The following is a 27,277-nucleotide window of genomic DNA, read 5'->3' as shown; positions in this document are numbered from 1 at the left end:
TTAACACAGAAAATTCAGGGTGACAATCATTTAACTATACGAAAAAAACGTAAATTAGTTACAAACTACACACACTTTATTCAACATGTGAACGACACTACAGATATTCAGATTTATGTTGTAACATGCCTGCCGTCATTGGCGATGATGTGGCGCATACGAGTAGCGAAATTCTGCATGGCCCGCTGAGTTGTCGGAACATCGATGCTGTCGATGACCTCCTGAATGACTGTTGTCGCCTCATCAGGAGTTTTGGGGTTATTGTCGTACATCTTGTCTTTAATATAGCCCCACAAAAAGGAGTCGTATGTGTTCAGATCCGGAGAATACGGCGGCCAATCGAGGCCCATACCAGTGGCCTCTGGATACCCCAGCGCCAGAATACGATCCTCAGAGTGCTCCTCCAGGACATTAAAGACTCTCCTGCTTCGATGGGGTCGAGCTCTGTCTTGCATGAACCACATCTCGTCGAAATCAGGGTCACTTTGGATAACAGGGATGAAATCATCTTCCAAAACCTTCACGTACCGTTCGGCAGTCACGGTGCCATCAAGCAATATTGCACCGATTATTCCGTGCCTGGACGTTGCACACCGCACAGTCACCCGTTGAGAGTGAAGAGACTTATTGATCGCCGAATGTGATCCCCCCCTCCCTCCCCCCTCCCCCCCCCCTCAATGCGCCAATTTTGCTTCTTGACGAGCGCATCCAAATGAAAGTGGGCTTCGTCGCCAAACCAAACCAAGCATGCGCATACAATTCCCACCATGCCCCGCGGCCAACCGTGCAGTTTGAACGGCCTAACGCAATTTTATTTCATATAGTTCAATAATTGTCACCCTGTAAGTGACAATGTACATTAAAAGAGTTCTATCTCGAAAACCATTCAGAATAGGGCATATGTACAAAATACGTTTCTCCTTCAGAATCACCAATAATATTACCCGCCAAAGCATGTATCATTCTTCCTGACTCACACTGTATATTGCTACTAATTAAAATTGCATCGCCAGAATTGACGAGAAATTTTCTAATGGTGTGTGTATATAGAATAGGAAGATGAATACAGATACGGGTACGCCTTTCGGTGTTACGTAAAATTTACACCAGAGTTCATCAATCGTAGTAGCTGTGAAGTAGTGTCAGGCAGCCCCATGACAGGATATTACCAATGGATGAGATAAATGTTCGCTGGTGGGACATCCACTTCTGTTACGTGTAATGTTAAAACATCAGCTACAGTTGTACAGTTACTTATTGACTGAAGTCTTTACACTACCAGAATTCAGGGACTCAGCCCCATGTTCAGGTGTATTTTGGGATAATGTTATGTTACAGACATATCTTATTGAATTTTATATTTCCACTATACTTTACTAATTTACATCGTAAATCTAGGTAAGTAATAATTATTTGAATAAAAACTTTTTAATATAACACACTTCTCCTAGCCTCATATAGTTTATTAACCCCAACAGGTAGTCCTACAGATAGTCCTGAAAATATTTCCACTATACTTTACTAATTTACATCGTAAATTTAGGTAAGTTATAATTATTTGAAAAAAACTTTTTAATATAACACATTTCTCCTAGCCTCATACTGATTACTAACCCCTACAGATAGTATTACAGATAGTCCTGAAAATATGTACCTATGAATTTAAAACGAAAAAACATGGAGCGTATGCTGTACATAATTATTGATTCCTTACTATTATCTATTGCACGCGCCCCATGATTTTTTTTAAATTAGCATGAATTTTTACAGTTATTAAAAATTCACAAACACAAATTTCAAGGACAGTCTCTATGGGTTTAGGAATATGTATGGGACAAGAAGTTATTTTATACTTTTTAGTCTGTTTTAAAATATGTTATATGAAAAAGTTATTAAATAATTATTTTATGCTTTTTAGGTCTTTTTTGCGTCACATTTTTCGATCCATTTCAAACATTTTGATGAGATTACAACAGATACATGTGTTAAATTTCAGAATTATTTCAGTTTCTCTTCACATAAGGCAACCAATAAATTGCTTCCTCCAACGATTATCTCACGAGAAGAGCTCATAGTTAGAAATTAGAAAGAATCGAGTACACACGGGTAGTTACCAGCAACCGTTCTTACCACTAAATATTCGCTAGTGGAACTGGAAAAAGAGGAAATAGCAGTGGTACACAAAGCATCATCCACCACACACCAATTGTGGACTACCGACCAACGAGAGCACCAATATCGCAGTATTATAAACTGCCATCTCTATAAGCCACCATGCTTCCGCTTTCGACTGCTGTTTATTGACATTTGTCCTTTTTACATGAGGCATAACTAGATCTTCTCACAAACAATTATCATTAGAACATGATTTCTAAATCAGAAATTCTTAGATACAAATTGTAGGTGACGTTACTCCCATCTAATCTGTGCGGTTGCGCTGAAATGCGAATCATTTGCAAATCCCTCCTTATGTGCACATGTTTCAGTATAGCGGCAGAAAGTCATTTCAGTTTTCAGATAGTAATTGCAGAGGAAAAGTAGTTCTTGTTACACAGGGTAAACTATACAAAAGAAAAAAAAAACTATCGAATAGTAAATAACTTCCGAGGAGGAAGTTAGTTCTCAGAAATTCGGTATCGAACAGGTGCTATCTTTAGAGTGAAAAAAGTAATCTGAGAAAGAAGGGGATTCAATTATGCAATAGATTTAGCTTTACAGCTTTTGAAAAAGAATGTGGATACTTGAACATGACAATGTCACGGCCAATTTACACTTGTGTCCAAAAGATAAGCACAACCAAGAAAGGAGGGCATGCTTCCCGAACTAGTTACAATAACGGTTATAGAAAAAGGTAAGATTTAACTACCAGACATTTCTCAAAAGTATTAAAATAACAAATAGAGAACTTGTAGTTAAATATTTCGTAAAGTGACAATGCTGTTCGTTCTGTACATCCAGCAAGCAGTAAAGGAAATCATGGAGAAATTTGGAGAAGGAATTAAGGTTCAGCGAGAAGAAATAAAGAAGTTTGATATTTTACTGACATAATAATTTTATCAGAGGCAAAAAAGACCCTGGAGGAGCACCGGAATGAAATGGATGGTGTCTTGAAAACAGATTAGAACATGAACACCAACAAAGTTAAGACAAAGCTAACGGTCTTCGTTTACAAAATGAGCCACTTACAGCAGTAGATCAGTTTTGCTACTTGAGCAGCAAAATGACAGATGGCTGAGGTAGAGAAGATATAAAATGCAGACAAGCTATAGCACAAAAAACAATTCTGAGAAAGGAGAATTTGTAAATATCTAATATAAATTTAAGGATTAGGAGGTCTTTTCTGAAGGTATTAGTCCGGAGTGCACTTTGTACGGAAATGAAACTAGGACGACAAACAGTACAGATATGAGGTGAGTAGAAGCTTTTGATATGTGATGCTACAGAAGAACGCTGAAGATTGGGTGAGTACATCGAGTAACTGATGTGGAGGTACTGGATAGAATTGGAGAAAACAGAAATTTATGGCACTAATTAACCGAAAAGTGGGATCGGTTGACAGGACGCGGCCTGAGATGTGAAGGAATCGTAAATTTCGTAATAATAGTATCGGAAGACCAAAACTTCAACACAATAAGGTGGCTCAGTTGGGTGTAGGCTGCGGAAGCTCTCATTTACTTCATGAAAGAAGCACGAACAAGCCAGTTAAACTTAATTTCAGTATCAACTCTAGTTATATATACTTTGTAAATAGCACATGTTAATTCCGTTTAATGAATACATGTTACTTTTGTGACAATGAATGTTAGTTGGATCAAAATATATATTTAATGCTATCAACGTGCAACTTTGGGATATGCGAGTGTTGACCAAAGGAAACCTCTGTTCTAATTAAAAATTTTTGAACATTAGCTTCAGTCACACTCTTTCGTTTGTTTACATTCTGTAAAGCACTTGGGAGTTGTTGCCTGTGGCCATGTTCGTGGAGTGCTAAGTAATTAAAATAACTGGAAAACATAAACTATATTTTACACGGTGAGTTGTGTACCAGGATTAAATCCATGGATACTGATAACTGCAAGTAATGCCTCCAAGCTGACCTTAAGATGTAAATTACTCCTGATACCTCGCCACGTTCTGGGCTTAATTGTTTCGTTTTTCTGTATGGCCACAATCATGCATTGTCCGCCATACGGCTACAAAAAATTACTTAAAGCTATATACCATCTACATCTACATTATTACTCTGCAATTCACAATTAAGTGCCTGGCACCCCCTTCAAGCTATTTTTCTAAAGCTCCGCTCTCGAGCACCATGCGGGGGGAAAAAAGCTAAATCTTTCTGTGCGAGACTTATTTTCCGTTATTTTATCATGATGATCATTTCTCCCTATGTAAGTGGGCGCCAACAGAACATTTCCACAATCGGAGGGGAAAGTTGGTGATTGAAATTCCACAAGAGAATCCCACCGCGATGAAAAACGCCTTTGTTTTAATGATTGCCACCCCAATTCACACATAATGTCCGTGGCATTTTGTCCCCTACTCCTCGATAATACAAAACGAGTTGCCATTCTCTGAACTTTTTCGATGTCGTCCGTCAGTCCCAACTGGCGAGGATCCGACACCGCAAAGCAATACTCCAGAAGAGAGCAAGAGGTGCAAGCAGTCTCTTTAGTAGACCTGTTCCATTTAGTAAGTATTCTGCCAATAAATCGCAGTCTTCGGTTTCCTTTCCCCACAACGTTGTCTGCGTCATCGTTACAATTTACGTTATTCGTCAATACAATCCCTAAGTATCTAGTTCAATTTACATGCTTCGGATTGGTGTAATTTATCATGTAACCAAAATCTGGCGGATTTCCTTAAGTGCTTGTGTGGATGACTTCACACTTTTCGTTGTTTAGAGTCAATTAACACTTTTCGCAGCATGCAGATATCTTGCCTAAATCGTTTTGCAATTTGTTTTTAACATCTGACAACTTTACAAGACGGTAAATGGCAGCATCGTCCGCAAACAATCTAATAGGGCTGCTCAGACCGTTTGCCATGTCATTTACGTAGATCAGAAACAACAGATGGCCTATAATATTTCGTTGTGGAACGCCGGATATTACTTCTGTTTTACTCGATGACTTTCCGTCAATTACTACGAACTGCGACCTTTCTGACAGGAACTCACGAATCCAGTCGCACAATTGAAACGATACTCCATAGACACGCAATTTGATTAGAAGTCACTTGTGAAGAACGGTATCAAAAGCCCTCTGGAAATCTAAAAATATGTCGATAGTACTCATTAATTCGTAAAAATAAAGAGCCACTTGTGTTTCACATTAACGACAATAACGATATTTTCTGGATCCGTGCTGACTGTCAATACATCGTTTCCTTCGAGGTAATTCATAATGTTCCAAAACCCCTGCGTAAATCAACGCTAGTGGTGTGGGTTTGTAATTTAGTGGATTACGCTTATTACAATTATTTTTATGTTAAATATAATTTTATTTGGAACAGTTTTGCACCTAAGGATCCAGAATGATCGGTAAGGCTATAGTGTTACACGACTTTAGATCTCTTTTTGGAATATAGAGGCTGAAAGATAGCTTCTATCAGACCGAAGTTAGGAGTTTCTGCCAGGATGGTCTCTGTTACGTTATTGAGATACTGTGTGGGTGGTAGGTACGTGTAAGAAAGAAATACCAAGTGCTTTCGTGTTTCGATTGCACGTTAAACTTTGTCTCCGCTCAAAGTAGCCAGTTCATGAGTGGAACCAAAACCAAGGTTACGCCTAGTAAAGGTCTGTGATGATCAAACCAATCTCTGGTTTTAAGCGTAGCGGATATTTAACACTGTTTCATTGTATGTTCCTATGAATGAGTACTTTTCGTCCTGATACAATAACCAGAGTCATCGAATTTACTTTTTTCCCCTTAATACATGAGAATTCAGTTACAAACAAAAGAATCTGCTAGTGCTAACTCAATGAGTAACTTAATGTACGTCAGTACATACTTGCAAATTTACTGGATAGGTGAATCTACTATCATCGCATAAGAACTGAGGATGCCTTCAACGTGCTAGTCATTCGTTGGTCATTTACGTCCTTCAGTCACAACGAACTAATGGTGGAAAATCATAAACCCCGAGTACTATATTGAATTTGTAATTTTGCCATTTGTTTCAAAGTATTAATCTCGGAATGTATGAGGGCATGCTGAAAAGTAATGCCTCCGAGATTTTTATGTGAAAACTCTTGGAGCTTTTTAAAGAAAACAAATTATATGAACATGCTGAGTGTGCTCCCTGCCGCCGTTGGATAAACAGCTGCCAGCAGAAAGTCGTATACTCCTAGCTCACTTATTTGTTACATAGTTTAATTCTTACATTCTTTGCGTGTTTTTGGTACTTGCATTGTTTAATTCATAAATTTCTGGCGTATTATAGTATTTGAGAGTTGTAGCATCGCGTTTTAGTACCTGAATAGTGTAAAATCGCGTAGTCTCCTTCCGCCGCCGAGCAGTGTGTCAGCAGTGCGTAAGTAGCAGCTATACTGCATTTACTAGGCAATCTTGTATTTTAATAACCGTTTAAATTTTGTGTCGATTTGTTTGTGCTCTCTGTAGATTAGTTCAGACGTTCTTTGCACAACAGTTTTTAGCATGGATAGGGGCTGCAACTGCTGTGTTCGGATGCAGGCTGAGTTGGCATCCCTTCGCTCCCAGCTTCAGGCAGTGTTGGCTTCGGTCACACAGCTTGAGACTGTTGCCAATGGGCTAGGCGCGCAGTCCGGAACCGTGCGACTGCTACGGTCGCAGGTTCGAATCCTGCCTCGGGCATGGATGTGTGTGATGTCCTTAGGTTAGTTAGGTTTAAGTAGTTCTAAGTTCTAGGGGACTGATGGCCACAGCAGTTGAGTCCCATAGTGCTCAGAGCCATTCGAACCATTTGTTGCCAATGGGCATCACTGTGGGGGTCCGGATGGGGGTTTGTCGGGGACGGCCAGCTCGTCCCACGCATCCCCCGATCGGACTACGACTGTGGCTGCCCGGGATACTGCCCACATTGAGGCTGATCCCTCACCTGTGGTAGAGTGGGAGGTCGTCCCGAGGTGTGGCAGGGGGCGAAAGACATTCCGGAGGGCTGAACGGAAGGCCTCTCCAGTTTGTCTGACGAACCGGTTTCAGGCTCTGTCTCAGGCTGATACTGATCTTCGGCCGAACATGGCTGCTTGTCCTGTTCCAGAGGTTACCCCTCAGTCTGCAAGATCCGGGCGGTCGCAGAGGGTGGGCTTACTGGTAGTTGGGAGCTCCACCGTCAGGCACGTAATGGGGCCCCTTAGGGATATGGCAGCAAGAGAGGGGAAGAAAACCAATGTGCACTCCGTGTGCATACCGGGGGGAGTCATTCCAGATGTGGAAAGGGTCCTTCCGGATGCCATGAAGGGTACAGGGTGCACCCATCTGCAGGTGGTCGCTCATGTCGGCACCAATGATGTGTGTAGCTATGGATCGGAGGAAATCCTCTCTGGCTTCCGGCGGCTATCTGATTTCGTGAAGACTGCCAGTCTCGCTAGCGGGATGAAAGCAGAGCTCACCATCTGCAGCATCGTCGACAGGACTGACTGCGGACCTTTGGTACAGAGCCGAGTGGAGGGTCTGAATCAGAGGCTGAGACGGTTCTGCGACCGTGTGGGCTGCAGATTCCTCGACTTGCGCCATAGTGTGGTGGGGTTTCGGGTTCCTCTGTATAGGTCAGGAGTCCACTACAGGCAGCAAGCGGCTACACGGGTAGCAGGGGTTGTGTGGCGTGGACTGGGAGGTTTTTTTAGGTTAGATGGCCTCGGGCACGTACAGAAAGGGCAACAGCCTCAAAGGGTGCGGGGCAAAGTCAGGACATGCGGGGACCAAGCAGCAATCGGTATTGTAATTGTAAACTGTCGAAGCTGCATTGGTAAAGTACCGGAACTTCAAGCGCTGATAGAAAGCACCGAAGCTGAAATTGTTATAGGTACAGAAATCTGGCTGAAGCCAGAGATAAATTGTCAGAAAATATTAGATACAGGCTCCCAGGTAGATGCTATTTTCCTTGACTTCAAAAATGGCTCTGAGCACTATGGGACTTAACATCTATGGTCATCAGTCCCCTAGAACTTAGAACTACTTAAACCTAACTAACCTAAGGACATCACACAACACCCAGCCATCACGAGGCAGAGAAAATCCCTGACCCCGCCGGGAATCGAACCCGGGAACCCGGGCGTGGGAAGCGAGAACGCTACCGCACGACCACGAGATGCGGGCCTTGACTTCCGGAAGGCGTTCGATACAGTTCCGCAGTGTCGCCTGATAAACAAAGTAAGACCCTACGGAATATCAGACCAGCTGTGTGGCTGGATTGAAGAATTTTTAGCAAACTGAACACAGCATGTTGTTATCAATAGAGAGACGTTTACAGACGTTAAAGTAACCTCTGGCGTGCCACAGGGGAGTGTTATGGGACCATTGCTTTTCACAATATATATAAATGACCTAGTAGATAGTGTCGGAAGTTCCATGCGGCTTTTCGCGGATGATGCTGTAGTATACAGAGAAGTTGGAGCATTAGAAAATTGTAGCGAAATGCAGGAAGATCTGCAGCCGATAGGCACTTGGTGCAAGGAGTGGCAACTGACCCTTAACATAGACAAATGTAATGTATTGCGAATACATAGAAAGAAGGATCCTTTATTGTATGATTACATGATAGCGGAACAAACACTGGTAGCAGTTACTTCTGTAAAATATCTGGGAGTATGCGTGCGGAACGATTTGAAGTGGAATGATCATATAAAATTAATGGTTGGTAAGGCGGGTACCAGGTTGAGATTCATTGGGAGAGTCCTTAGAAAATGTAATCCATCAACAGAGGAGGTGGCTTACAAAACACTCGTTCGACCTATACTTGAGTATTGCTCATCAGTGTGGGATCCGTACCAGATTGGGTTGACGGAGGAGATAGAGAAGATACAAAGAAGAGCAGCGCGTTTCGTCAGAGGGTTATTTGGTAACAGTGATAGCGTTACGGAGATGTTTAGCAAACTCAAGTGGCAGACTCTGCAAGAGAGGCGCTCTGCATCGCGGTGTAGCTTGCTCGCCAGATTTCGAGAGGGTGCGTTTCTGGATGAGGTATCGATTATATTGCTTCCCCCTACTTATACCTCCCGAGGAGATCACGAATGTAAAATTAGAGAGATTCGAGCACGCACGGAGGCTTTCAGACAGTCGTTCTTCCCGCGAACCATACGCGACTGGAACAGAAAAGGGAGATAATGAAAGTGGCACGTAAAGTGCCCTCCGCCACACATCGTTGGGTGGCTTGCGGAGTATAAATGTAGATGTAGATGTAAATGTAGAACATCCTACATCTTTATACTTCATGTCTAAATATTTATTTCTCAACATGACCATTCTCGCGACGAACACGTTTCTTCCAACGAGAGTGTTCAGTTTTTCTCCCAACAAGAGAGTTCAATTCGTTGATATGGTCGCTACAGACTGTTTGACTTTGTTGACGAAGCCACAACCTCACCTCTGCTTGCACCGCTTCATCCCTGTCAAAGTGAAGTCCTCGAGGGTGTTTTTTAAGTTTTGGAAACAGATAAAAATCAGATTGGGCAATTCAGGACGGTATGGAAGATGATCGATGACAGCAAACTCAAGGCGTCGGGTAACTGCAGATGTGGCAGCGCTCGTGTGTGGTCTGGCGTTGTCATGCTGAATTGGAGGGTACTTCATGTGTGAACGAACTCTTCGAATTCGATGCTCGATTACAGCACGCTGTTTCTCACTCACCGACATAGTTACGTTACACACCGTCATGTTACACGCTACAATTAGGAGCCCTAATGGGGCAGAGGGCTGCAAACTTGTAGACATGAAGAATAAAGGTGTATAATGTTATTAACGTACGTTTTATTTCAAAAGCTTTATGACTTTTCACATAAAATTTTTGAAAGCATTGTGTTTTAGCGCACCCTCGTGCACGATTGACTGATCTATGATATAATATGCTGACAGTCCTGTTTTGAACAAGAGCTCATGTAAATTAAACGAACAGAAAGATTAAATCGTATATAGCATTCTCGCGTCCGACATAACGGCTCTGTTGATAGATTTTTGACTGGTAAGAAAAATAATGAATAATCAACGAAAGAGTAACATTTTACGAGTCGGTGCGCCAAAATTCAGAACTCTGAATGTGGTATGGAAGCCAGAAAATCTACAGAGGGAAATTTAAAGGCTAATATCCGATCTAGTGGGGCATCAGGGAAGTGAAACGAGAGATGGTAAAAATATCTGTTCAGATGAATATAACGTGATATCAACAGTGGCAGAAAATGGTATAACGGGAGTGTGATTCGTTTTTGAATACGAGTGAACTACAATGAATTGTTCAGTGATAGGATTATTCTCATAACAGTCGACAATGTTAACAACAGTGCTGCAGATATACATGCTGAAGCCAGAAGCAGAATATGAAGAGACAGAGTGAGAATATTAGTGTATTAAACGGGGTGTCTCAGTAAGTAAGGAAACACACAAATCTAATAATCATGGAGGTTTGGAACACTGTAATAGCGGAACGAATAAAGACAGAGCTACAGACGAATACGGGCTTGCTAGTACGAATGAGAGATGAGATAGAGGAGAAAGATTCCTTGAGTTGTGCAACAAATTTCAGTTAGTAGTAGCAATTACACTGTTCAAGAATCACAAGAGGAGGACGTAGACCTGAAAAAAGCCTGGAGGCAGGGGAAGATACCACCTCGATTACATCATGGTAGCACAGAGATTGTGAAATAATTTAGTGGAAGACATACTGACAAAGCAATATAGACTCAGATCACAATGTAGTAATGATGAGTAGGTTGAAGTCCAAAAGAATCATCAAGAAGAATCAAAGAGGAATGAACTGAGATAATGAAGTTCTGAAGTTCTCTGATACTGTAGATCCTGCGAAATTAATAACACTGTAGGCAGTTCAGATTTAGAGGAATGGCCATCTTTAAAACAGGCAATCGCAGAAGTTGCACAGACGAAAATGGGTATAAGGAAGGCTACTGTGATGAAAAACATGGGTAACGGAAGAAATACAATAATATAAATGACTCTTTGATGAAATTAATATAAACTATGTCTTTCAAAATTAAAGTCACTGTTATACGCAGAGGAGGGAGCAGATGGAAATACTTAAGGACTCAGCGAGAGGGAGAAACTTTCTACAGACGTAGTAGAAGAAGAAACGTGAGTCGATTAAGAAAACATAGTGGCTCTAGAGTTTGAGTGAGCTTAGGAAGACTTGCTATCATACAAGTCAGAAGGCATACATAACACTGGTTCGCAATTTATCAAGTTATTGGGAGAAATGACAACCCAACTATTATTAAACTTGGCGTGTAGCATGTAAAACTGTAGACATGACATCGGACTTTCGGAAAAGTAACATCCATACGATCCCGAGGATAGCAAGGACACACAAATGCAAGCACTATTACACAATCAGCTTAACTGATCGTGCATACAAATTGCTGGCAAGAATAATATACAGAAAAATCGAAAAGAAAATTGAGGATCCGTTAGCTGGCGATCAGTTTGGCTTTAGAAAGGTAAAGGTACTAGAAACGCAGTTGTAGGGTTGCACTTGATAATGGAAGCAAGGCTTTAGAAAAGTCAAGGCACTTTCATAAAATTTTTCGACCTATAAAAGTTGTTTGACAGTGTAAAATGGTGCAAGATGTTTTTAATTCTCAGAAAAGTTGGTGTAAAGTAAAGGAAAAGACAGGTAGTACACAATATGTACAAAAGCCGAGAAGGAACACTAAGAATGGAAGACCAACAAAAATGTGCTCCGATTAAAAAGGGCCTTAGGCCGTGATCGGTCTCGTAAATTGACATACGGCTCCGAGAACGGTGTGATGACCACATGCCCTTTCATATCCGCATCCAGTGATGCCTATAGGATGAGGATGACATGGCCACCCGTCGGTACCGCTAGGCCTTCATGGCCTGTTCGGGCGGAGTTTAGTTCTTAGGCTGTGATGTAGCCTTTCTCTCCTAATATTCAACAAGCACATCGAAGAAGCAATGACAGAATTAAAAACATATTCAAGAGTGGGATTCAAAATTAGGGTAAAAGTAGATCAATGATTAGCTTCACCGATGACATTGCCATCCTCAGTAAATGTGGAGAAGAATTACTAGACTTATTGCATGGCATGAACTGTCTTATGAGCACAGAATACGGATTTAGAGTAATCTATAGAAAGATGGTCGTAATTAAGACTAGCAGAAACGACATAATCGATAAATTTTGATCGAAATTGCGGAGCGCCAACTCGTCGAACTGAAGGAACTTCCTACCTTAGAAGTGAAATTACGCGTGACGGACAACGCAACGAGGATTTAAGAAGATGACCAGCACAGATAAAGAGGACATTCCTCGCTAAAACGAGTCTGCCAATATTGAGCACAGGCCTTAATTTGAGGTAGAAATTTCTGAGAGCGTACCTCCAGAGCATAGTATTATTTAAAAGCATATCATGGATTGTACGAAAACAGGAAAGGAAGAGAACCGAAGTGTCTGGGACTTGGTGTTATACAAGGATGTTGAAAATTAGGTGGACTGATAAGGAATGAGGAGGTCTCCGTAGAATCGTCGAGGAAATAAATTAATGGAAAGCATTGACAAAAAGACGGGGCAAGGTGATTGGTCATGTGTTAAGACATCAGGGAATCTACATCTACATCTACATCCGTACTCCGCAAGCCACCTGACGTTTTGTGGCGGAGGGTACTTTGAGTACCTTTATCGGTTCTCCCTTCTATTCCAGTCTCGTATTGTTTGTGGAAAGAAAGATTGTCGGTATGCCTCTGTGTGGGCTCTAATCTCTCTGATTTTATCCTCATGGTCTCTTCGCGAGGTATACATAGGAGGGAGCAATATACTGCTTGACTCCTCGGTGAAGGTATGTTCTCGAAACTTAAACAAAAACCCGTACCGAGCTACTGAGCGTCTCTCCTGCAGAGTCTTCCACTGGAGTTTATCTGTCATCAAGTCCAAGGCGCTATGAAGAACTGTAGATGGTTAAAACGGTGGGGGAAGACCGAGACTGGAATACCGCCGAAACATAATTGAGGTTGTTGAGTGTAAGTGCTACTTTGAGATGAAGAGGTTGGCAGTGGAGAGGAAGTCTTGGCGGGCCGCATAAAATCATTCAGGTGACTGAGAAAACAAAACAAGGTTCTGCAACAATCTTGCCGGCCGGAGTGGCCGAGCGGTTCTAGGCGCTGCAGTCTGGAACCGCGCGACCGCTACGGTCGCAGGTTCGAATCCTGCCTCGGGCATGGATGTGTGTGATGTCCTTAGGTTAGTTAGGTTTAAGTAGTTCTAAGTTCTAGGGGACTGATGACCTCAGAAGTTAAGTCCCATAGTGCTCAGAGCCATTTGAACCATTTTTGCAACAATCTTCTTACATCCATCTTCCGAGAGATCATGGGGGGACAGCTGTTACTATATCCTTATGTAGAAGATGACACCTTCAGATAATTCATCATAGCGGACATCGATCTTTTCGTACCTCTATGACATCTGTAGTAATGAATACATGGTCTCCTCATGATCATCTGGTGTCATAGAGCGCCCTGTGGATGGTGTAATGCAACACCAGAATCGATTGCAAATAGATACAGCTGAAGGTTTCATTCCTACTAAATAAATGTTCTGTGTCAGGTTACCTGCGGCCTATCAGTTCATGCGGGATTGGATTGAGATCCCTTTCTGCATCTTTAATGAAGGAAGCCACATAAAAGCGTAACGTTCCATCGGCAGCGAGCGTCATTAGATGCGTAGTAGAATTGAGTTGGAGAACATCAATGGAGGAAATCTGCTGCTTATTCGCAGAAGGAACCAGGTCATCGTTCGAAATGAGTGATTTTCGGAAATATAGATCAGTATATTACGTCGAGAATTTGAACCACAGTCCTCGCTCACTTTTTGTGTCTCTTTACCGAGACGCCATTATAAAATGAAATTTAAGTGGTGCTAGGATGCATAATTCCGGCAATCTACAGGGTGTTTCAAAAATGACCGGTATATTTGAAACGGCAATAAAAACTAAACGAGCAGCGATAGAAATACACCGTTTGTTGCAATATGCTTGGGACAACAGTACATTTTCAGGCAGACAAACTTTCGAAATTACAGTAGTTACAATTTTCAACAACAGATGGCGCTGCGGTCTGGGAAACTCTATAGTACGATATTTTCCACATATCCACCATGCGTAGCAATAATATGGCGTAGTCTCTGAATGAAATTACCCGAAACCTTTGACAACGTGTCTGGCGGAATGGCTTCACATGCAGATGAGATGTACTGCTTCAGCTGTTCAATTGTTTCTGGATTCTGGCGGTACACCTGGTCTTTCAAGTGTCCACACAGAAAGAAGTCACAGGGGTTCATGTCTGGCGAATAGGGAGGCCAATCCACGCCGCCTCCTGTATGTTTCGGATAGCCCAAAGCAATCACACGATCATCGAAATATTCATTCAGGAAATTAAAGACGTCGGCCGTGCGATGTGGCCAGGCATCATCTTGCATAAACCACGAGGTGTTCGCAGTGTCGTCTAAGGCAGTTTGTACCGCCACAAATTCACGAAGAATGTCCAGATAGCGTGATGCAGTAATCGTTTCAGATCTGAAAAATGGGCCAATGATTCCTTTGGAAGAAATGGCGGCCCAGACCAGTACTTTTTGAGGATGCAGGGACGATGGGACTGCAACATGGGGCTTTTCGGTTCCCCATATGCGCCAGTTCTGTTTATTGACGAAGCCGTCCAGGTAAAAATAAGCTTCGTCAGTAAACCAAATGCTGCCGACATGCATATCGCCGTCATCAATCCTGTGCACTATATCGTTAGCGAATGTCTCTCGTGCAGCAATGGTAGCGGCGCTGAGGGTTTGCCGCGTTTGAATTTTGTATGGATAGAGGTGTAAACTCTGGCGCATGAGACGATACGTGGACGTTGGCGTCATTTGAACCGCAGCTGCAACACGGCGAACGGAAACACGAGGCCGCTGTTGGATCACCTGCTGCACTAGCTGCGCGTTGCCCTCTGTGGTTGCCGTACGCGGTCGCCCTACCTTTCCAGCACGTTCATCCGTCACGTTCCCAGTCCGCTGAAATTTTTCAAACAGATCCTTTATTGTATCGCTTTTCGGTCCTTTGGTTACATTAAACCTCCGTTGAAAACTTCGTCTTGTTGCAACAACACTGTGTTCTAGGCGGTGGAATTCCAACACCAGAAAAATCCTCTGTTCTAAGGAATAAACCATGTTGTCTACAGCACACTTGCACGTTGTGAACAGCACACGCTTACAGCAGAAAGACGACGTACAGAATGGCGCACCCACAGACTGCGTTGTCTTCTATATCTTTCACATCACTTGCAGCGCCATCTGTTGTTGAAAATTGTAACTACTGTAATTTCGAAAGTTTGTCCGCCTGAAAATGTACTGTTGTCCCAAGCATATTGCAACAAACGGTGTATTTCTATCGCTGCTCGTTTAGTTTTTATTGCTGTTTCAAATATACCGGTCATTTTTGAAACACCCTATATATGCGTGCAGTGATCTGCAGGAAGAAGAATTTAAGTTTACAACAGAAGAATTTAAGTTTACACCACGTGGAAATTGTACATGTAGATTTAACATTCAGGACACGCTTTGGCAAGTACCTATGTTTTCTAGGATGACACATTCCAGATTTTATCATCCATAGTAATTAAGCCCAAACATAATTTGCACTGTAGCTGTTGCAGATATTGTTTGAGGCTCCACCTCAGCGCTTCCCTGAAGGTGAACAGTCCTAACGCGAATATTTTCTTCGTTTTGCTCGAGTTTTTGCAGTGACGGTCAGATAGAGTAAATCCACGATTTAAGGAACTAAACTCTACTGACTAGTCCAAAGATGTTCCTCGAAATTAACGCTAAAAATAAGCTACTGCACAGACAGAAATAGAGAAAATCCTGTTAAGCTTCTGCTGATGCTTCGGGAAACATTCTGAATCTAACAGAGAGCCAGAAATAAAGGCCAACTCAGACTGGGGAACTTCCCGGTTTCTCTGTGCGCTGCAGCGCAGGAAGCGGACTGAACGCACGCAGGGGCAGCCGCAACCACACAACACACTCCGCTCGCGGCCAACTCAGTTTCTGTACTCGATGCCTTTCGTCTTAATTACTCAAATTACTTGATAATAATTAAAATTTAATCCATATTGGGGAGCTGTTTCGAAACAAAAAAAATTATGAAACAGAAGAAAATAATTCGTATTGACACAGGATGCCTCCTAGGAAAACACAAATCGGAAAAATAATGCAATTTTACTTTCTGTTCTACGTATTTACTCCACAAGATATCTTACGGGAGGTAGTAGAGGGTAATTCTTGAACCAGTATCGTTCCCCCATCTCCCTGTTCCATGCGGCTATTAAAATTTAATCCATATTGGGGAGCTGTTTCGAAACAAAAAAAATTATGAAACAGAAGAAAATAATTCGTATTGACACAGGATGCCTCCTAGGAAAACACAAATCGGAAAAATAATGCAATTTTACTTTCTGTTCTACGTATTTACTCCACAAGATATCTTACGGGAGGTAGTAGAGGGTAATTCTTGAACCAGTATCGTTCCCCCATCTCCCTGTTCCATGCGCCTTTGTATAGTTCCCCACACCATGACGCCGTGAGTTACACCACTGCCTCTGCAAAGCTTTGGAAAAATGGGACCTGCCCAAGGTCACCAGCACACTTGCCGACGACGGTCATCTGGTGTAGTGCATAACTACCATTCATCGCTAAACATAATGAGATGCTGTTCATCAGCAGTCCATGCTTCTCGGTCACGGAACCACTCGAAATGCAACCGTTTGTGTTATGTTGTTTCCAGCAGCCTATGCAGTGAACGGTAATTCCCTTGTCCGGCACCGAGCGAGGTGGCGCAGTGGTTAGACACTGGACTCGCATTCGGGAGGACGACGGTTCAATCCCGCGTCCGGCCATCCTGATTTAGGTTTTCCGTGATTTCCCTAAATCGCTCCAGGCAAATGCCGGGATGGTTCCTTTCAAAAAGGGCACGGCCGACTTCCTTCCCCGTCCTTTCCTAACCCGATGAGACCGATGACCTCGCTGTCTGGTCTCCTTCCTCAAAACCAACCAACCAACCAACCAACCAACCTTGTCCGGCTACTGCTAGGCTTCGAACAATGGTGCAGCTCGACACAGTTGTTGCAGGCAGTTCATTAGCACTTCACGGGTGACAGGGGCAGAAATGAAGTGGTTACTATGTGACTGGTGCACAATACCATAATTCTCCGTTGTGGTAGTCAAACCAGCAACTTAACGACGAATATGCCACCTCTCACTTTCTCATGCAGTCCTGAACCAGGCCACTGTCACATATGAATGCCCCACAGATGTGTATACTGCACGATTCGACCAGCCGCACTAATGGGGACCCACAATTAGGTCCCTTTTCAGTTCCGTCAGGTGCTGGTAACTCTGCATCACATGAATACACGGTATCTGCGGATTCCTACTCAACATCTCACACTGCTCACGCCCTTTACGTACCCTACCAGGCCTAGTAACAACACTAAACACGAACAACATTAATACAGCTGATGACTGTTGTACCTATCACAGAAAATGCAAATCTAATCATTTGCATACACAGCAATGGTATGTAAATGTACGAAGCTGGAGTGCCATCCGGCCATGTTTTCTGGCTGCTTCAGTCTTCTGTCTGACAGTCTAGTTAAATACTGTCCGCGGATGATTAAATTTAAAAATAACAGTAAAACACTCCGTCTTCAGGCCACAAGTGGCCCATCAGGACCAACCGACCGCCGTGTCATTCTCGAGATGATGTGGATAGGATGGGCACGTGGTCAGCTCATCGCTCTCCCGGGTCGTTATGATGGTTTTCTGCTACCGGAGCCTCTACTATTCGGTCGAGTAGCTCCCCAGTTGGCATCACGAGGCTGAGTGCACCCCGAAAAACGGTAACAGTTCATGGCGACGCAGATAATTACCCATCCAAATGCCGGCCACCCCCGACAGGGCTTAACTTCGGTGATCATACGGGAACCGGTGTATCCACTGCGGCAAGGCCGTTGTTCCAAACATAACAATGGGAACATGAATAAAGTTACGTCGATCCTTTCAGGGCTACATTTTTATACTGTCAGAATTTTCGATTTTTCATTAGAAATACACTACTGGCCATTAAAATTGCTACACCACGAAGATGACGTCCTACAGACGCGAAATTTAAGCGACAGGAAGAAGATGCTGAGATATGCAAATGATTAGCTTTTCGGAGCATTCACACCAAGTTGGCACCGGTGGTGACACCTACAACGTGCCCACATGAGGAAAGTTTCCAACCGACCAAACAGCAGTTCACCGGCCTGGTGAAACGTTGTTGTGATGCCTCGTATAATAAGGAGAAATGCGCACCATCAAGTTTCTGACTTTGATAAAGGTCGGATTGTAGCCTATCGCGACCGCGGTTTATCGTATCGCGACATTGCTGCTCGCGTTGGTCGAGATCCAATGACTGTTAGCAGAATATGGAATCGGTGGGTTCACGAGGGTAATACGGAACGCCGTGCTGGATCCCAACAGCCTCGTATCACTAGCAGTCGAGATGACAGGCATCTTATCCGCATGGCTGTAACGGATCGTGCAGTCACGTCTCGATCCCTGAGTCAACAGATGGGGACGTTTGCAAGACAACAACCATCTTCACGAACATTTCGACGGCGTTTGCTGCAGTATGGACTATCAGCTCAGAGACCATGGTTGCGGTTACTCTTGACGCTGCATCACAGACAGGCGCGCCTGTGATGGTGTACTCAACGACGAACGTGGGTGCACGAATGGCAAAACGTCATTTTTTCGGATGAATCCAGGTTCTGTTTACAGCATCATGATGGTCGCATCCGTGTTTGGCGACATCGCGGTGAACGCACATTGGAAGCGTGTATTCGTCATCGCCATACTGGCGTATCATCCGGCGTGATGGTATGGGGTGCCATTGGTAACACCTCTCGGTCACCTCTTGTTCGCATTGACGGCACTTTGACGGTGGACGTTACATTTCAAATGTGTTACGACTCATGGCTCTACCCTTCATTCGATCCCTGCGAAACCCTACGTTTCAGCAGGATAATGCACGACCGCATGTTGCAGGTCCTGTACGGACCTTTCAGGATACAGAAAATGTTCGACTGCTGCCCTGACCAGCACATTCTCCAGATCTCTCACCAATTGAAAACGTCTGGTCAATGGTGGCCGAGCAACTGGCTCCTCACACTACGCCAGTCACTACTCTTAATGAACTGTGGTATCGTGTTGAAGCTGCATGGGCAGCTGTACCTGTACACGCCATCCCATCTCTGTTTGACTCAATGCCCAGGTGTATCAAGGCCGTTATTACGGCCAGAGGTGGTTGTTCTGGGTACTGATATCTCAGGATCTATGCACCCAAATTGCGTGAAAATGTAGTCACATGTCAGTTCTAGTATAATATATTTGTCCAATGAATACCCGTTTGTCATCTGCATTTCTTCTTGGTGTAGCAATTTTAATGGCCAGTAGTGTAATTGCTGGGCAAATAAATGTAGCAATTTGTCCTATGACAAAGTGATACTTTTTTCCGATAAATAGTCGTCACATCATAAGTCTTGAGTGTTAAATGGTGTTACATTGTTCAATTCAGACTTGCAAAACCATATGCAATCGTATGTAAATATGTGTGGTTAACGTGAAGTCTTCGTCTGTGGCATTCATCCACAATAGTGCAACAGGCAGTTCCACCGGCCACGTCCACGCACACTGTGTTCTACGTCGAGGCACCCAGCTTCCAGCTGCCAAAGGCGTAAAACTCCTGATGATGGCAACGCCGGCGCAGCAGTAGTATGTGATCACTACCCAGATGCAAATGAAAACGAACCGAACTTGGGCAAGAATCTATTCATGGGCATTAATCATTCCAATGAGACGACACCGCCTCAGGGGCAGGAAACAAAAATAAATATAGCTAAGCAAGAACAACGGGGTACAGAAAAGGAGAAAGAATCCGACACGGCCTCCTATGAAGATCACAACTGTAGCTAAGGACAAAACTCTGCCACAAGGAAATCTAAAAATATAACGGAAAGTTAGTCTCCAAAGGAGAAGTAGTGTCTTACAGACCATCAAGGCACTAAACAGATGAACTCCTGCCCGAGAATGGGAAGAGTCTTCGATACAAACAGATCGAGCAAACATCTGATGATTATAACATGAAATCGATGCACCAAGCGTAATTCAGCGTGAAAAAAAGTACCGCCACGTTAATTTAAACAGACAGAAGTTTTAAAGCAAGAATCAATTTCTCAACCGGCCTACGTAAAGTGGGTAATTCTTGCTATGATACGGCAACAATAAAGGCGCCATCAAAAACACCGTCTTCATGAGAGTGGATAGACGAAGTAGATGAAACCGACTAGGCCACAGAAATGTTTGAGATCCTTGAAGCAATGGTGGTGGTGGTGGTTAGTGTTTAACGTCCCGTCGACAACGAGGTCATTAGAGACGGAGCGCAAGCTCGGGTCAGGGAAGGATTGGGAAGGAAACCGGCCGTGCCCTTTCAAAGGAACCATCCCGGCATTTGCCTGAAACGATTTAGGGAAATCACGGAAAACCTAAATCAGGATGGCGGGAGACGGGATTGAACCGTCGTCCTCCCGAATGCGAGTCCAGTGTGCTAACCACTGCGCCACCTCGCTCGGTTGAAGCAATGGAAGAAGCATTAATGGGCCAGTAATTACTAAAGGAGAGAGGACAACACCTCACTAGAATAGATATCAGGAAGAGGAAATCCAAACAGTCTCTAACGACAAATGTTAGAACCATCCAGAGAAACAAGACATGAACTTACGACAAGCGTACAGCGGTGCGACAGTAAGCATTATGGGATGGGCCATCCTCACAAGAGAAGGAATATCACTACAATAAATAGAATAGCCCTCAAATGGTAGACGCTTCTCTAACACCTTCTACAAGGCCAGAATCATCAGTATACTCTACTTAAAGGGTTAGATGTGGATTACACGCAGGAAGTGGCTGCTAGGCCAAAAGAGCGTGCGTGGTATGCGCATGTCAGTTTTCTTAGGATAGAGAAATTATTCTCCAAGTCGATAAGGTATGTTCACTACTGGCCATTAAAATTGCTACACCAACAAGAAATACAGATGATAAACGGGTATTCATTGGACAAATATATTATATTAAACCTGACAAGTGATTACATTTACACGCAATTTGGGTGCATAGATCCTGAGATATCAGTACCCAGAACAACAATCTCTGGCCGTAATAACGGCCTTGATACGCCTGGGCATTGAGTCGAACAGTGCTTGGATGGCGTGTACAGGTACAACTGCCCATGCAGCTTCAACACGATACCACAGTTCATTAAGAGTAGTGACTGGCATAGTGTGTCGAGCCAGTTGCTCGGCCACGATTGACCAGACGTTTTCAGTTGGTGAGAGATGTGGAGGATGTGCTGGTCAGGGCAGCAGTTGAACATTTTCTGTATCCTGAAAGGTCCGTACAGGACCTGCAACATGCAGTCGTGCATTATCCTGCTGAAACGTAGGGTTTCGCAGGGATCGAATGAAGGGTAGAGCCATGGGTCGTAACAAATCTGAAACGTAACGTCCACTGTTCAAAGTGCCGTCCATGCGAACAAGAGGTGACCGAGAGGTGTAACCAATGGCACCCCGTACCATCACACCGGGTGATACGCCAGTATGGCGATGACGAATACACGCTTCCAATGTGCGTTCAGCGTTATGTCGCCAAACACGGATGCGACCATCATGATGCTGTAAACAGAACTTGGATTCATCCGAAAAAATGACGTTTTGCCATTCGTGCACCCACGTTCGTCGTTGAGTACACCATCGCAGGCGCTCCAGTCAGTGATGCAGCGTCAAGGGTAACCGCAGCCATGGTCTCCGGCTGATAGTCGATGCTGCTGCGAACGTCGTAGAACTGTTCGTGCAGATGGTTGTTGTCTTGCAAACGTCCCCATCTGTTAACTCAGGGATCGAGACGTGGCTGCACGATCCGTTACAGCCATGCGGATAAGATGCCTGTCGTCTCGACTGCTAGTGATACGAGGCCTTTGGAATCCAGCACGACGTTCCGTATTACCCCCCTGAACCCATCGATTCCATATTCTGCTAACAGTTATTTGATCTCGACCAACGCGAGCAGCAATGTCGCGATACGATAAACTGCAATCGCGATAGACTGCAATCCGACCTTCATCAAAGTGGGAAACGTAATGGTACGCATTTCGCCTCCTTACACGAGGCATCACAACAACGTTTCACCAGACAACGCCGGTCAACTGCTGTTTGTGTATGAGAAACCGGTTGGAAACTTTCCTCATGTCAGCACGTTGTAGGTGTCGCCATCGGCGCCAACCTTGTGTGAATGCTCTGAAACGTATCTTTTTCGTGTTGGTCAAATTTCGCGTCTGTAGCACGTCATCTTCGTGGTATAGCAATTTTAATGGCCAGTAGTGTAATTTCAGGCAAATAAGAACAACAGCCCGATTAATTAGAAGTAGTAGCATTCGTAATGGTAGATCAGAGGAAGAAAATGTTAACATAGTATTAGTTAACGTCCATGGAAGGGTTGCAAAATTAATCTTGCTTATAAATGATATTAGAGTCCACATATTATTAGGGACAGAAAGCTGGCTGAAAGCAGATGTTAACAGAAATGAAATTCTAGTGGATGCAGTGACAGAAAAGTGGATGAAATCAAAAAATCTGTCCTCCTTAACGTATATGTAGAGTCAAAAATTAACTACTGCAGAGCGTTGTAAGTTGCGTCAGCGAAGCGGGAAAGTCGATCGAATAACCTGCATGAAATGTAACATCTGAACCAATATTGCGAACAGAATAAACTGGTAGGCATTACTTCTCAGAACGCCCTCGTACAATCGTGACCTGCTATTAAATGTGAAATATACTTGGTTTTTCATAGCAAACAGAAAATAGTTACCAATTCAAACAACACAGCACACATTTAGCCGATTGACCGATGTACGCAATATGTAAATTAACAGATAAAGAAAAGCACAGATTTGTATGCAAAAGCACGGAATAAATATAGCACTCCGCCAGACAAAAAGTAGCCCATTCCCAAACGTGAAAAGCAATGCAATTAACTGGATTAATGGACAGAAAACCTTGATTATGAAGAAAGAAAGGAAAAAAAAACCAAATAACATTACTGGATATATTGCACTATACAACATCATATGTTGATTAAGCCGGAAACTACAAAATAATTACGTAAATTTTCTACTAATAACTACTAAGCAGAATGTTCAACGATTAGGTGGAAAATGCTGTGACGAAGTACAAAGGTTAGACTGCAAAAGAAGCAGTTTTTGTTATACAATTTATTTTATATTTTAATATTTTAATGAATTCCGTATTATTTTTTCTTAAGGCACGTAATTATTACAGTTATTAAAAATTTAAGTACACAGTATTAGTGTTTCACAATAACATTTATTTAATGATTCGTTATGAATCGGCTTTCGGCTTCTTAGGCCATCGTCAGATAACTCAAATTCATAGCTGTAAAAAGATCGTTTACAAAGATGTGACATTTTATTATGACTGGCTCGATACAAAACACAAGCATAATATAAAAGCCAAACAGACTCTAAAAAATAAATCTTGTATCACAGTATATTCAAATCTGATTGTATAAGTCAAATATGTTGTATAAGTGAGTGATGGCACAGGCTACTAAGATGGAATCTTATCTTTACTTTTGAACACAGTTGACAAAATATCCAGCAGAAGGAAGAGACAGAGGATAACAGCACTCTTTTACCCTCCTTATACAGCACAAAGCCACTCTGATAACAAATGGTCTCCCATGCTATATGTGGATAGGATTTCACAGATTCTTGCCAAGGAACTAAAATCCAGGAAATATGCTCCAGCTTTTTAGAGTAGAAATACTGTTTTACACGTTCTGTTCAACACTAAAGTTAAGAAAATGGTTCAAATGGCTCTGAGCACTATGGGACTTAACATCTGAGGTCATCAGTCCCCTAGAACTTAGAACTACTTAAACCTAACTAACCTAAGGACATGACACACATCCATGCCCGAGGCAGGATTCGAACCTGCGACCGTAGCGGTCGCGCGGTTCCAGACTGAAGCGCCTAGAACCCCTCGGCCACAACGGCCGGCACTAAAGTTAAGATTCCACCTTTAGAACAGAGTGGAATTTATAGGATTTCCTGCAGTCTGTGTGGAAAATTATATGTAGATCCATCAGGTAGGGATATAACCATTAGACTGACTGCATGAAAGGAATTGGAGACTGAAAAAGAAAGATGCCACCTTTGCTGAACATGATTTGAATGACTGTCATTCATATGATGTGACATGTGATGTTCTCAATAGAGGAAGTAAAGGCAGAAAACTAACATTACTTGAAATTCTGGGAATTAATAAACTCCTAGCTAATAACCGAATACAGTTCCATTTCTCATCCTTACTAAAGTAGCCGCAGCCAGAGCCAGTTATTATTTCTCTCACGATTAGATAATAAGCTCGTTGTAACTGTTCCACACCCACATCATTACATAGGCTTCTTACTGGCCCTCCTCTCCCCCCCCCCCCCTTTTTCGACCTGTTCATCACATTCATTAGTTTGTCCATATGACATAGTAGCCTGTGCCATTACTCACTTGTACAACATTTATATAATTTTAAAATCTGAATATAATGTAATGTAAGATTTATTTGTTCAGAGTCTCTCTAGGCACACATTATGCTTGTGTTTTGTATCGATACAGTCAAAAATCTCACATATCTTTGTACAACAATCTTTGTACAACTATGAATTATCTCTGAAGTTGTCTGGAATATCTGTTTTGTTTTAAGTTTTCTGACGATGGCCTAAAAAGTGGAAAGCCGGTACACTATTTATTAAATATTATTGTGGAACATAAATACTGTATATTTAAGTTTTATTCATGCCTATATTCCTCCAAGGACCGACGGAATATTCCACAAATGTTTGAGTTATTCGTCAACGATGACGTCAGCAGTTTGGTCCCATAAGACCGTACCACAAATTTCCAAAAAAATTATTTTATATGAAGAAGTGAAGTATCGTTTTAGTTTTACGATAAAACTAACACTTCAAAAATGAAAAGAATTTTAGTTTTAATCGGGACATGAAACTTTTAATTTTCCTAACGAAGAAGTGTTTTTTTTCTTTATTAACACTGTTTTAAAATATCATTGGCATTAAAACTTTGCAATAACAAGAACTCTAAAGTCGTTTATAAGAAAAAAATATTCAGTGGGTGAACTCGCCGATGAAGGCTTAATTGCAAACCAAAAAGGGGTAAAGTGTCGGCCTAGAAATCCGAAAGTTGAACGATAGGTTGCCCTATAACCAGTCAGTCAGTCCAAAGGCCAAAGGCCGGAGGAATGCAACACCATTGCATATCCAGTAAGACCATTCCTATTAAAGAACTGTCGTTTCCAAACCAATCTTTTGGATGATGGCAGCTTTACCTTTTTCATACAACAACAGTAGCACCTTTCGATCTGCTCTTATCATCTCATATTTATACATCACATTGAGATAAAGTTGGAAATTTCCCCTGAGGTATGCATGTACAGCTCACGAGAGGTGTTACTCCGTTTTAATTCATAAAGAAATTGGTCAGTGTCTTCACAGGGAACAGATGATGGTCTACTTTCATACGTGTTAATCCATGTGCAAATAGCCTTCTCCTGAAGATGGAAAAAATTGACTTGAGAGCTGCAAGTCTTCCCCTTAGACGACGCAGTAATCATTATTCCACTGGTTTCGCTTTTTCTTCATTTTCTTCTCCTTTTACAGGGCAAAGCAATACCGACAAACTTAGCGTGGTTGCAGTGTGTGTTTTGAGGAACACACTGAGAATACGAAACCGAATCGTCCTCCAATGACGCAACAATACGTCGAAGTTACGAAGTTATACGGGTCAATACCCGCCTCCGCAGCCGAGGTCGCTAACGCACCCACGTGCGATAGTGCTCGACTCGAAGGTAAGCCTTTTCGACTCCCGGTGGTGGATGAAATCTTCACTGCCAGTACTGGGTTAGCAAGTCGGGGGGGGGGGGGGGGGGGGGAGGTAGTTGCGGAATATTCCTGATCACCAGATTTCGCGCCCATATTAAATTCCAAATCTCTCCAGAACGTATGATGAAATGAGGGTATGTGACACTGTTGATGGTTATCCGTCCGTCAGATGGGGACGTTAATCTTGACGACCCCATCCGAGCTGTAAGAGAAGAACAGGCTTTTTGCCGGTACCGGATTTCACCCTCTTCGTTCTTTCATCATCATCATCATCATATAACACAAACATAACACTACATTATACACGCATCCATTACACTCATCTACACTCTAGAAATACTCATACGACACAATTCTCACATATCCGCATGGGCAGGAGCCAACCTGAGTGGAGAAAGAACTCCCTTTCCAACTGATTGCTGGACGGACTCCGTGGCATAATCCATCCTACAACGCCATACATTTATTTGTAGGGGTCAATGTCTGCCGCTAGGCCACGACTTATGCAGCAAACATGAGTTACATACTGTGATGAATGACAAACGGAACGTCTCAGATTTGGCCAGACAGTACTCAGGACGTCAGGTGGCGCTGAATGCGTCCACGCCTGTCGCAACACTTCTGCTTGTGGCCCATCACGGGACAAACTCAAATTTGTTTTGCCTAGCGGCAGACGTTGGCTGCTACAACTTCGGCTCTCTTAGTATCGTTTTATTTGACGTGTCTTCCGAAGCGTGAGGTCCCATAATAAACTTAATACTTCACGATGGAACCACGAGCTAGAGACAGTTGCTGCCAGACGCAGCGACAAATGAGAGACTTTGAAGAAGACACACTCTCTAGTGGTTCGTACGCCGCCGCTGCTAGAAGTCTATTTACGTTACAGCGCAGCACCTCTCGCTCCATTCTTTGATAGTAGAGACTGATAGCAGCATCATCATACTTCAGACTCGGTTGCGTGCTACTGTTATTTCTTAGGACTGTGTACCAAATTTAATAGTTAAATATA

At 42.9% G+C, this 27,277-nt stretch overlaps 1 protein-coding gene and 1 non-coding gene across 2 annotated transcripts in view; both read right to left on the bottom strand.

Moving 5' to 3' along the window:
- Positions 1-27,277, bottom strand: part of LOC126249397 (innexin shaking-B) — a 463,160-nt gene that overhangs the window by 1,032 nt on the left and 434,851 nt on the right. The gene's annotated exons all lie outside the window — the stretch shown is intronic.
- Trnaa-cgc (transfer RNA alanine (anticodon CGC)) lies at positions 20,798-20,870 on the bottom strand. The gene has a single exon. It is a non-coding gene; the product is annotated as a tRNA-Ala (tRNA).

The sequence above is a fragment of the Schistocerca nitens genome, chromosome 3, assembly GCF_023898315.1.
Source record: "Schistocerca nitens isolate TAMUIC-IGC-003100 chromosome 3, iqSchNite1.1, whole genome shotgun sequence".
Classification (NCBI taxonomy): Eukaryota; Metazoa; Arthropoda; class Insecta; order Orthoptera; family Acrididae; genus Schistocerca; species Schistocerca nitens.
Note: the sequence above shows the minus strand (reverse complement) of the source record. Positions and strands in the feature narration are given on the sequence as shown.